This window comes from Lissotriton vulgaris, chromosome 11 (assembly GCF_964263255.1).
Source record: "Lissotriton vulgaris chromosome 11, aLisVul1.2, whole genome shotgun sequence".
NCBI lineage: Eukaryota > Metazoa > Chordata > Amphibia > Caudata > Salamandridae > Lissotriton > Lissotriton vulgaris.
The window spans coordinates 778,795,017-778,808,928 of record NC_141699.1 but is presented as its reverse complement, the minus strand read 5'-3'; positions in this window follow the sequence as shown (position 1 = coordinate 778,808,928).

Here is a 13,912-nt window from a genome sequence, read left to right as displayed (position 1 = left end):
GTGGACTCCCCTTGGTTTCAGAATATTTTAATCTCAAACCTAACTGATGTCCCAATATTGGTGATCAACTGGTATTATAACATCTTTGACCATAATCAATGAGGGGTCATTAATAGTCTAAATGAGGAGATCAATAAGGCTGTGGATAAATGTTTTCCTGTATGCAAAATTTGGCTGAGGGATTTTAACTGTAATTTATGTCACTATAGTACGCACATGGTTTGTGGGGTGCTAGACACCGAACATCAATCTCTCTCCCATTTTAAACACACTGTGCAGGGTGAAGCCCTAAATGATATTATTGTAATCAATTATTTATGTTTTGTCGATAATCTGGTCTGCACTCCACTTAAACAGTTTCCTACATTGATGGGGGGTAGGGTAAATACTTTAGATTTTATATTGATTTCCAGGAAATACTCTCACTTGGTGGACAACTTTGTGGTGGATCCCAATCCCACCAGTGATCACAACCCTCTGGTTGCCACCTTGACAATAAAGGCATTGAAGGGCTTAGTGATGATTACCCTTTGAATTACAATCCTAACCAGGGGGTGAGTTTAAATGGAGTAAAATAAACCCTGTTAAACTTGAAGAGACCATTGTGCGATCTAACATGGATACGGTCATGACATGTTTATCTGGCGCTTCTAGCCCCGAGCTGGTAATACAGAGCTTCGAAGATATCTGTAAAGACGTGGCTATTAATCTGACTAGCTCTGTGAAGAAAAAAAAAACACCGTACACAAAATGGTTTAATGCTGCGTGCTCTAAGGCCCAAAAAGACCTTAAAAAAGCCTTGCATATGGTCCCCCGTGCTGGAGATTTAATTAGGAAAGGAAGATAAATTTACAAACACGTAATTGGGCAGAGAAAGGATGAGTAAAGAAGACTTGCATCGAAAGATTTGGAGAAAGCTAGTGGCCTAATGGATTCTAGAGGTTTCTGGGAAGTGATAAATACCCTTTTTTTTCAAATGAGGCTAGGAATAGGGAATCGGTAATAACAGGGGATGCCTGGATAGCCCATTTTTCTAAGATATTTAATCCCAAAGGGTTCTCATTGCTAGACCAAAAAGAAGACATAGCTGTTAATCTTGTAACTGCGAACCAATTTAGCTTATCCATTTCTATTTGCGAGGTTGAAGACGCATTGCTAAAGGGTATTTCTGCAAAGGCCCCAGGGCCAGATGGTGTTCCTTTGGACATGTTTAAAGGCAACCCATTCTTATGGGCACCGTTACTGGCTAATGTTTTTTTTTTCACAACAATTTTTATTAGTTGATCAGGTAGAAGCAGGTATACAGCACTCCACAATCAGGAGGTCACTGCATGATTATCAGCATAAACACATCATTGTATCCCAATCAAAAAGAAAGAAACGTTTCTCCCTAACTTCCCCAACTCCCACAGCCACCCAAAAACCCCACTACCCGCCCCTTATCCCACCCTAGCCCCGTACACGCGATCATGTCAAGCCCTCTTTATGCACCATCCGAAAGTCCAGTGCCATGGCCACTCTAAGCCTGGCGTCCATCACCCAAATCCAGATCCTCATCAGGCTCCGCCGGTGGATCAAGAGTCAAACCCCTGTAGTCTGCCCACCGCTTCCAAATTTTAAAATGCTTCCTGGGACAACCTCTGGCCTCGAACACTGGGCGCTCCAAACCCATAAAATAGTCCAATCCAGCTTTCCACGCACTCAGGGGGGGGGCTCGCTCATTCTTCCACGCTCGTGCCAAGTCCCTCTTGGCCACTACCAGGCCCAATAGCAAGAGATGACGTTTGTAAATATTTCCACCTACCCCCTCTAACACATGGAGGAGACCCAGACGATGGGTGCGGGGGAGATCCCAACCCAGCACCTCCGACAAGCAACTCCACACACCATTCCAGAACCTAGTCAAGCCAGTACACGACCACACAGTATGTATTAGGGTACCCGTGTCAGCTCCACAATGCAGGCACTCCGGGGACCCAATGAGGCCCGCCTTCCATAGTCGCTCTCGGGTATAGTAGGCCCTGTGCAAGTATTTAAATTGGATTAATCGGAGTCGCACAGCAATAGCCGTCCCACGTGGGGACTCCAGTGCCTCCCTCCAGTCTTCTTCATCCAGGGGCCCCACGTCTTTTTCCCCAAGCATCTTTCAGTGGGAGTAAGGAGGAGGAGCAGTGGGTGACCAGCGTTTGATATATGCGGGATACCTTTTTGTCCCCAAGATCGCCCATGAAGACCTTCGCTTCCACGGGGCTGAATTCCGGCAGCGATTCCAACCCAACCAGGCTAGGCACCAATGCATGGCGAAATTGTAAGTATCGGAAGAACTGAGTGTTAGGCATGTGAAACTTGTCCCGCAAGTCCTGGAATGACTTGAGAGTCACACCCGACATAACGTCTCCAAGCGAGGAAATTCCTATAGAGTCCCATCCGCCAAACCCCGCAAGCGAGGCCAACGCAGGGAGTCGTCCATTCTGCCACAATGGGGTCTCTGCTGTCAACCTCCCCCGCCAACCCATCCGACGCAGTGCCTGTCTCCAAACTGCAAATACCACTCGCGTGGCCGACGGCAGCCGCCTCCTAAGCCCAGCCGAGTATAGGGTGGTATGCAATGTGTTATTCCCCATCAGGGAGCACTCCAGCGCATATGCCGGATCGCCACTATCCCCATACCACCAATCGTTTAAAACCAGCAGATGCGAGGCCTGGTAGTACGAGAGGATGTCCGACGTGGCCAGGCCACCACAATATGTGGATAGAAAGAACGTGCGTAGCGCCACTCTAGCAGCTCCCCCCGCCCACAAAAAGCGACCCTGGGCGGAATTGACCTGCCGGAACCACCGCGGTGCAATGGGGTGCGGATGGTTCTGTAATTGATACAGGAGACGCGGAAGGGCAACCATTTTAAAAATCGCTGACCTGCCATATATGGTAAGGGGCATCCGAGACCAGGTTGTAATGTCCGTTTGGACCCTCTCCCATACCGGCAGCACGTTGCGCTCCCATGAAACCGTCGCGGACTCGGACAAGAACACTCCAAGATATAATATGCCCCCGGCCGCAGTTTGCAATGCTGATGCCCATGGGCCCGTGTCCGCTCCGTCACCCAGCACCCACAGGGTGAACTTACTCGGTTTAAGGTAGAGGCCCGACACCTCACCAAAGATGCGCATTATCTCTAGCACTCGGGGCCCAGATCTATTCAGGTCAGTGAGGAAAAAGAGGACGTCGTCCGCATAGAGGGCAATTCGATTGGTAAGGCCCCCCCAAACAAAGCCCCGCAGCTGCGCATCAATGCGCACCCAAGAGGCGAGAGGCTCCATAATTAACGCAAATAAATATGGGGACAGCGGGCAACCCTGACGGGTCCCCCGGCCGATGGCAAACCTCTCCAAAATCGCTCCAGAAACACGCACAGACGCACTGGCTAATGTTTTTTTGTTTTTTTTAAATTTTTTAAAACCTTTATTTTCAAATCAGTGCACACATCTATTTAGCCTTACATCCCAGAGGCTAGGCAGCAAGTCAGTAAACAGTAGGCCAGTGTGCAAGAAGCAAGGTACCAGCACATATCAAGGTTGTAATTTTCATTTTATGTTTTATAAAAGAGAGAACAAGTACAGAAAAGAAGCGCCAGAACTAGCGCTAAGAAATAAGGCAATGGAACCATTATGCGGCGGGGCCCGATCTAGGAGTCGGCTAGGCTCAATAATCACAGTTAGATACAAAATACAGTGTTGATGTATAGAACCATAGGGGGGGGAAACACAAGATAGTTATGCAACCAGAACGCCAGTTGGAGTTATAGGCTATGGGGCCAAGCGTTCTTCCAGTGGGGCGGCATCCGGTGGTATGCAGATGTCACCTCTATACTTATTCCAGGCCCCCCCATATCTTCTGCCATTTTTTGGGTTTACCCCTGGAAACGTACACAGTCTTCTCTCGGAGAATACACCAATCCATGTTGGCCTTCCACTGTACCACCTTTGGAGCTGTTGTCGCTCCCCACATCTGCGCAATGTCCCGTTTTGCAACCATATTCCCGAGGGTAACCCATTGGGATTGTGCATTGTTGTAATCAGTCGGGCCCCAGATATTCAAGAGGCATCGCCGGGCCTCCGCCTGAACTTCCACCCCAGTTACCTCACTCATAATCATGTGTACCCGCCTCCAGTAGGAGGCTATCACACTACACTCCCAAATGATGTGCATAAAGGTGGCCAGAGCGCCACAGCCACGCCGACAGAGGCCATCAACCGAATGTCCCATATGTATTAACCTGGGACCTGTGACATAAACTCTATGCAGAATCTTCAATTGTACCTGTCGCAGCCGGGCAGGAATAGCAACCTCCTTGGGGGATGACACCGCACATTGCCAGTCTTCATCATCGATCTCTATCCCATCCCGTACCCATTGGTCTCTCACCCCCAAAAGAAGGTCTGTGCGAACATTAATCAGTTTTTTATAGATTAAGGAAATAGCGCTATCAGGCATATGGCCGTCCAGTACTCTATCTTCCAGGGGGGAATATTCAGGGATTTTCTCGCCCTCCGGCATGGCTGCCAGGAGTGCATGGCGCAGCTGAGCGTACCGGAAATATTCCGTTCCGCCTAGCTGGAACTCTGTCTGCAGTGGGGCAAAAGATTTTACCTCCCCTCTCACTATCATATCCTCCACCTTAGATATGCCGATCATGTCCCACTTGTCGAATCCCTTAGTGTGCCACAATTTACCCAGTATCTCGGAATCGTAGAGAGGAGTTGCCATTGTAAGCCTATCCTTCCACCCCTGCGACTTCGTAATCGTTCTCCAGATGTGCACAGCTGTTTTCGTTGGCCCAGACATCCGCCTATCAAGAGACCTCGTGTACAACGCCCTATGGTATTTTCCGCCATCTAGGAGCCACCAATCCATGGCGTAGCCCGGACAATCTGCAGGGCCATAGAGGCCGTTATTTAGTGCTGCCAACTGGGAGGCCCAATAGTATCTCCGAACGTCGGGCAATGCTAAACCCCCGTCATACCACGGGAGCGTAAGCTTCGTGATAGCTATGCGTGGCCTGCCATCCCAGAGCAAGGCGCGTTGCAAGCTCTCGATCTCCCTGAAGTAACTAGCTGGGACCGGGTCTTGGGTATTTTGTAGAGCATACAGGAACCTGGGCAGGGACATCATTTTAAATAATGCCGCACGCCCAAGGAGGGAGAGCGGGAGTCTACGCCAACCTTCTACGTCGCGTCGGAGATGAACAAGGGGGGGAAGCAAATTGTTCACATAGCGTGCCTTGGGGTCAGTTGAGATGTAGATCCCCAGGTATTTGAATCCCTGTCTCGCAACCTGTATGCCACAGTCCCTTGGAAGACGAGGTGTCCCCCCTCTCAGAACGTACAAGTGCGACTTCAACCAGTTAATGACCAAGCCAGAGTGCCGGCCAAAAAGTCAAAGCACGTCACATACCACAATAAGTGACTTGCAAGGAGAGGTGAGATACAGCAAGATGTCATCAGCATATAACGACACTCGGTCCTCGAATCCAGGGGACCAGCGAATTCCGTGTATGTCGGGGTGGTGCCGGAGCCACGCGGCCAACGGTTCGAATGCCAGTGCAAACAAAAGGGGTGACAGGGGGCAGCCCTGCCTAGTGCCCCTGTGAAGAGCAAAGGACGCGGATATACGACCATTGACCGTCACGTTGGCCAGGAGGCTGGGGTACAGAAGTTTGACCCACCCTATGAATTCCGAACCGAAGCCGAGCTTCGCCAACACTGCCCACAGGTAGTCCCATTCGAGGGAGTCAAACGCCATTGTGGCATCCAACGATGCCAGAACGGCTGGCTCCCTGAGCGTTTGAGCCCTAGCAAGGGCTCCATGGAGTCTCCGAAGATTAAGGGCAGTGTTGCGGTGTGGAATAAAGCCCGACTGGTCCGGGTGCACTAAGTCGCCAATCGAGCCAATCAAACGGTTGGCCAGCAATTTAGCAAGAATCTTAGGCTCAGCATTCAACAGAGAGATGGGACGATACGATCGGCACAGGTCTCTGGGTTTCCCTTCCTTATGGATGACCACAATGGTGGCCAGCCTCTGGTCGTGGGGAAGCATGCCCTTCTCCCGCGCCTCCAGAAACATGTTCCGTAGGGGCAAAGAGACAACATCGGGTTTGATTTTATAAAGTTCCACTGGAATACCATTGGGGCTGGGCGCCTTGCCAGATCTAAGGGAGCGAATGGCAAGGGCTATCTCGTCTGCGGTGATGTCCCTATCCAAGTCATCACGGTCCGTCTCCGACAGACACGGGAGGTCTATCTCCGCCAAAAGCTCACCGGAGTCGGTCTCAGACCGGTCCGAGACCGAGGTGTAAATGGCCTCAAAATAGTCTGCGAACATCTCCACTATTGCACTCTGATCGGTGACAAGCAAGCCGTCCTCCCCCAACACTTCTGGAACCACCCGACTAGCTCTCTCCTTTTTGTCAAGCCAAGCAATGAGCTTGCCCGCCTTGTGTCCGACATCGTATATTCGACCCTCTTGCTCTCTACCCATGACTTTGGCAGCGTCGGAGACCATATCACGATATTCTGATTGTTTAAGCGAGAGAACATGGAGCAGTTCAGGTGTCGGGCCGACTTCCAGTTGGGAGTCCAGCTCCATAATCTCCGCTTCGATACGCACCACGTCCGCGTCTCTGCGTCTCCGGACGTCAGCAATAAGGGAGAGCGCCTCACCTCTCAAAACCGTCTTAAATGCCTCCCACAGAGTGACGGCCGATGCAACCGACCCAGTATTCTCAGAGAAATAGAGCTCAATAGCCCTGGACAGGAGTCTGCGCATCTTCGGATTACGGAAATACCACGGATTGACCACGACCGCCCGCTCGGTAACCACAGTATCGAAGTCGAAGGACACCCAGACCAGGGAATGGTCCGAGATGCCCCTCGCCAGCAAGCGGGCCTCGGAAACTGCTGATGCGTGGGCCGCCAGAGCTAAGATATAGTCGATTCTAGAAAGGCTACCGTGGGCCCCGGAGTGAAATGAGTATTGACTCTGGGTGGGATGCATAAGCCTCCAACAGTCAATCAGTCCCATGGTGTCTAAAAAATCGGGCAGCCAGGATTGTGAACTTCGGAGATCTCTAGGCAGATGTCTGTCCAAGGTCCCCGAGCAGACCGAGTTGAAATTGCCACCCACAATAAGCAACCCCTCGGGTAGGCCCAAAATGGCGCCTCCAAGGTCCTGAAAAGTGTTGTTTTGCAGTCCCGGGGGAACATAAACTGAAACCAGAACCAGAGATCGCCCCTCCCATCTCCCCGAGACAGCAACGTACCGCCCCCTCTCATCAACAACGCTGGAGTTTATCTCAAGTGGGAGAGACGTGCGCACCATAATCCCCGCCCCCCGGGACCCTGAGGAGAACCCTGAATGTGCCACCATCTTGAATCCCTTCCTGTTAAGCGCTCGACACGTATTTCCCACCAAATGTGTCTCTTGCAGCAGAATAACATCAGGCATACATCTCTTGAACAGTTGTAAAACCACCCCTCTCTTGATGCGATCACCCAAACCGTTAACATTCCAACACAGCACTTTTAATTTCCTACCCCCCATCGTCAAATCATGGGCCTTCGCCGACCCCAGCAGGCCTCCTAGATACGCAGACAGAAATAAAGCAGTTTTTGCATTGCCTTAAAAGCAGAAAAGAGAAACAAAGAAAACACACAGAACCAACCATCAAACCTCCCCCACCCTGCACCCCTGCATCAGACTAAGAAGCCCCCCCAACCAGCCTGTCGCCCCATTAACTAAACTACAAGAAGACCCTAGAGGAGAAAGGAGATCACATAGGCCCCCCCGCCACCCTCCATAACGGAAAGAAGGATATACGTCGCAAAGTGCAGCAGTATGGCATTGGTCATTGTCAACAGGGTCACCGACCGACAAAGTTATTAAAATGAGTTCTACTCCTGGTGCTCGGGGCCTCCCGAGGCGCCCTCCGAATGTTCTTCTCGTTCCTCGTGTCTGTGTGGCAAGGTGTCCAGCCATTCGCTTACCACTTCAGGCATGTCGAAGAACACAGCTCGGCCATCATGTTCAATACGTAGTCTCGCAGGGAAAATCATCGAGTACTTCATCCCCAAGTCTCTGAGACGCCGCTTCACTCCCGCAAAACTTTTACGCTGGCGCTGAACCGCCCTAGTAAAGTCCGGGTAGAAGTTGACATCCGCATTCTGAAATTTGAGGGGCCCATGTCGTCTCGAGGCCTGTAGGATCACGTCCCGATCTCTGAAATTGAACAGCCGAGCTATAATGGGTCACGGCGTGGCGCCCAACTTGGGGCGTCCCCCCGGCATTCTGTGGGCCCGCTCTACTGAAAAGAAGCGGCTGAGGCCCGCAGGGGCCAGATGAGTTTGTATCAGTTCTTCCACAAAGAGATCAGTGGCCGAGTCCTCTGCAACCTCCGGAACCCCGATAATTCTGATGTTCTGCCGCCTGGCACGTCCCTCAAAGTCTTCTAGTTGCCTCGAGAAGAGATCGTTGGCAGATCTCAGGTCCCGGACCTCCGTCTGCAGGTCCGAGACATCAGTCGTGAGGCTCGCGGTTTTGATGTCTAGCGATTTCACCCTGTCGTTAGACTTGCCCAGATCAACTCTGATCAGGTTAAGGTCGATCGCCAGAGTGTCAACTTTGTGCGTTAGGACCTCATGTTGCTTGTGCATCTCTGTCTTGATGCCAGGTATAGCCCCCATAACGTCCCGGAGTGTCGGATCTGACTCGTCTGGCGATCCCACCCGAAGGGTGTCTCTTGAACGGGCAGCCGCATTCGGCGAGATTCTTTGTTGGGCATAGCGATCAATCTTATTTGACTGGGGTTGAATTGTCTTCCTACTGACCCGGTTAGCCGTCCTGTCTGGTTCGCCCTTGCCCGCCATGTTGGAACCGGGGGATTGAACAAAGGGTGGTACACCAAAGCCTCTTCGGTTGTGCGAGCAATTGCAGGGCGTAGCAGCCTCCGATGATTGTTCAGCGAAAGGCCACTCCGCAACTTCGCGTGCTCCGCAGGGCCGGCGCAGTAGTCACTCACACAGCATATCGTTCATGCGTTACAGTGTCGCTGCCGTCGGCCATCACCGAGACAATGGTCCATCCCTTGCACGATTCTTCAGCACGGTGTATCTCCGTCAAGGAGTGTCCGATTTTGAATCGGACAGCAGATCTCGTCTCAACGACCGTTCATCAATAAGAATCCACCACCGTGGATCAGGATTTCGATCAGGATTTATGCGGAGGGTCGGAGGGTCTCCGGAGCTCCGAGCTTACGCGGCCATCTTGCTTGCCCGCGAAGCTCCTCCCCCCACTGGCTAATGCTTTTAAATCATCAATAGTAGGCTGCATTCCTGTCTCATGGAAAGAGGCCGTGGTGGTCCCGATAAACAAGAAGGGCAGCAGGAAAGATCCTGTTTGCTATAGGCCCATTTCCTTAGTTGATGCGACATGTAAAGTCTTGGGAGGGTAATTCTTGCCCGTTTAGAGTCGTGGGCTAATGACTCTGGCTTGATATCCCATTCACAATACGGCTTTAGAAAAGGAATGGGTACGAACGAACAATGCCTCAATCTCTCCTTAGTTATGGGTAAGTACATGAAGGCCAAGAGAGGTTCAATCCACTTGGCCTTCATGAAGTTATCCAGTGCATTTGACACAGTTAATAGGGGGAAGCTCTGGTTACTTATGAAAAGGTTGGGCTTCGAGGAGTAACTTATCACCCTTTTACGTAGGATGCATTCGCTACCTCTGTTTCTATATGTTACGGACTAGAAGGTGAAAAAAACAGGCTTATCGCGTCCACAGAGGGTGTACGCCAGGGATGTATTTTGGCCCCATTTTTATTCCTTTTACACACAAACGGGGTGGAGAAATTCCTAATAGAACAGCAATTGGACTACCCGACTATAGAAGGGAAGCCGGTCCCCCTGTTGTCATATGCTGACGACACTGTACTGATGACTTTGAAGCTAACAGTCTTAAAAAAGCCCTGATTGCGTTTACTGATTTTATGATGGCATTGGATCTCAAAGTCAATTTTAGCAAGTCCTTTATTATGGTTTGTGGCTCTAAAAACACAAAAACGAGGACATTTGTGGTTAATGGAAGAACCATCAAAAAGGTACCCTCTTTTACATATTTAGGGAATTTTTTCAATAATAAACTGAATTGGACCACTCAATTGTTACCAAGGCCCAACAGACCAGTAGAATTATAGAGGGCTTGCTTCGCTTTGTGTGCAAACTAGGACATAAGCCAGTGGCAGAAATTTTAATCTTATATAAATCAATATGCCGGTCAGTTACAACTTATGGGGCAGGAGTATGGGGAAGCCAAAAAAACAGTCAGTTGCCAATTTTGGAAAACAAGTTTATAAAAAGATTGTTGATGGTTCCTGTCAGTTCTCTCACAAAATTCTGTCATTCTGAACTAGGACCGGACTATGTTGGAGATAGAGTTAAAATTGCCCCCTTGATTCTATGGGGGAAAGTGTGGTTGTCAGACGAATTATCATTCACCAGAGCGATTATAAGGGATTGCTTAAGTTTAGAAAATGTATCGTCCATTCCCTGGCTTTCCTATGTTAAAAATGCCTTTAATAAGATCGGCCTGGGAAAATATTATGAAAACTCGGATGGTATACAATCTAATATAAAATTAATCATCAAAAATGCCTACTACAGTGAGCTAAGAAGATCTAATCTGGAAGATGAGACCTCAAATCATGGGCTGCTAAGCCATCAGCAATTTTATCTATCTTTTAGTATCCATACACAATCTCGCTTCCTCTTGACCAGGTTCCGTCTCTGCACACTGCACTTTTTTGTGGCTTTCCCCAATCAGGTGAGCTGGTGTGAGAAACGGACTCCCTGCCCCTGTAATAATTTAGCTGACCAAAGCACAATGCACTTTATGCTGTATGGGTGAATTTTGCGAATCAGCGGTTCACAAATTCACGCGAAATCGCAAACAAATCCACAAATTCGTGAATTTCCCCGCGAAATCGCGGATTTTTTTTGCAATTTTGCACCATACTTAACTGGAGTACTTTCTACTGGCTAATCAGTAAGTACTACCGCATTGGGTAAATGTATAGTGCTTTTCCTCCACTACAGCTGCATGGGGCCAGAAGAGTTCCTCCAGTGACCATGTGTGTGTAACTTTGCCATCGCGCCGAAGGGCGCCGGGGTCCCTCGAGTGAGCTGTCCATCATAGTGGGTAAAGGGCGGGAAGACAGTGGGCACTGCTAGTGTGTGTGGGGGGCAAACGGGGGGGCTTCTTTGCGAGTTCACATGCCTCTTGTGTGTATAAAAGGTCAGGCACCGATCAGAGCAGCAGATGGAGAGAAAGAAGCTACTGGTTACAGGAACTGCACGGGGATTGCACTCGTGAAAGTCAAGGATGCAAAGGCCTCCATCAAGCATCATAGCTAATTTTCGACTGTAGATATGGGGAGAAAGCACACCTGCCCAGCCTCGACAAAGCGCACAATTTTTTGTGGCTGATTAACTTTGCCATCGCGCCGAAGGGCGCCGGGGTCCCTCAAGTGAGCTGTCCATCATAGTGGGTAAAGGGCGGGAAGACGGTGCACACCGCTAGTGTGTGGGGGGGCAAACTGGGGGGGCTTCTTTGCGAGTTCACATGTCTCGTGTGTATAAAAGGTCAGGCACCGATCAGAGCAGCAGATGGGGAGAAAGAAGCTACTAGTTACAGGAACTGCACGGGGATTGCACTCATGAAAGTCAAGGATGCAAAGGCCTCCATCAAGCATCATAGCTAATTTTAGACTGTAGATATGGGGAGAAAGCACACCTGCCCAGCCTCAACAAAGAGCACGATTTTTTGGGGCTGATTAAGGAGTTACTGAATTTGACCTTCAACTCGGGCACCTGCTTTATCTATATCTGTAAGTGCTTCCTGTTCACGGAGCCTCGTTGTCTACTTGTAACTATTCTCTGACCCTGCTTCGAGGGTCAGAGCAGGGTCAGAGAATAGTTGCAAGTAGGCAATGAGACGCCGCTCAGGTAGCACTTACAGGGTTACAGCAGGTGCCCAAGTTGAAGTTAATTTGTTTGTAACCATTTTGTAAATGGTTACAAAGAAATTAGCTTCAACTTGGGCATCTGCTGTAGCCCTGTAAGTGCTTACTGAGCAAAATTCGTCCCGCTCCCGAATACGTGGATTTTTCCGCGATTCGCGGATTGCAAAATCACAGAAAATCCACAAATTCCGCAAGCCAAATGAATTTTCCGCTCATACTTACTGTTTTGCCCTTTATATAAAGATACAAGGACACGCTTTATCAGGCCCATCCTGAGGGAAATTTTCCCCTGCTCATACCAGGATGGTTTTAATCACTTACGATCTTTGTCCAATACCGTCATTTGTTGTGCTGTGTTAAATTTTATTAGAACTGCCTTATTAATCCGGAAAAGGTATGAATCGCTATAAAAAAACAGAGAAAAAGGGCTTTAAGCAATCATAGGGTATAATTTTTATCATGATATCCTTGGACTGATATAGAATATGGACTTTATGGATAATCATGTTTTGAAATTTTATATCTTGTTTGGATATATTTAATATGTCTAAAATGCTATATGGAAAGTTTTAAGATCTGTTTTATCATTTTATCTATGTACTTTTATGATTCTTATGAATCAAATACATTTTTTCAAATGAAACGAAACAATACGAATAGGGTGTGGGTGACAGGTAGAATCCACCTTTTTTGGGGGTTATTTTACATAGCGAGAACTTTGCCCAAGGACATAAGAGCACTTCACAACAGACAGAGAGTATGTTACAAGGTTTCTTTCAGCATGGCCAACCATCCATGACCCTTCTCGACTCTTTCTCCTTTAAGTTCCAGACAACGTCACACACAAGCATCACTCTAGGGCATGAATCAGAAATGTAAAAAGAAAAAATTATGACAGGCCTGCCACTCTTTACCACATTGGTACCAATCTGGAGGCAGGCCTGCTGCATGAAGTGGAGCACTAATAGGTAGCACCTTTGTGTTAAGAAAGAGTGATGCCCTAGCTATAAGTTTTTGGGCTAAGCATAGCTTCAGATACTGCATTGATTTTTCCAAACATCTGTCGGCGGCGCTGCATTTGGTACATGTTAGCGCACAAAGGGGAAACATTTCCCAAATTTGTCCAGCTCATCAGTGGATGTTTTTTCCCCGTTAAAATGGGAAAAATATCACCGATTTGGGCAGGAAATCACCAACTCTGTAAGCACTGCACGCTTCTATCATTTGACTATATCTGGGCTAGATTTGGGTACTATTTGGTCTAAATTTGTGCTTGTTTTTCCTAGGCGGCCTCCTTGGCAGATTTTCTTTATTATCAAATGCCCTTATTTCTTTGTTAACTGATGTATCCTCTGTAGGAAATAATTTCAGCTTTACAACTTTGATTCCATCCAGATGGCATTCAGGTATGCCACATTTGTAACAAATGTGACATACCTGAATGCCATCTAGATTCCACAAGGAGGGCCGCTCTTCCATGTGGACGGAGGAGCGTTGCACCACTGCTTTCTTGCAGTATGAGAAGCAGAAACATGGGGAGACGCTTTGTTTTATGGTGAGGATCATGAGCAGCAGTTTGGGGCAGAACTCAAAGCCCCAGAGAGCAGCGGGCCCGTGCGTGGACCGGCAGCCCCTCCCTTTACAACACCTGTGGGCTACATTAACCTCTTGCGCCTCCCGCTTCGCGGGAGCCGCTTCGTTTTTTGGTGAGGATCACGAGCAGCAGTTGGGGGCAGAACTCAAAGCCCCAGAGAGCAGCGGGGCTGTGTGTGGACCGGCAGCCCCTCCCTTTACAACACCTGTGGGCTACATTAACCTCTTACTCCTCCCGCTTCG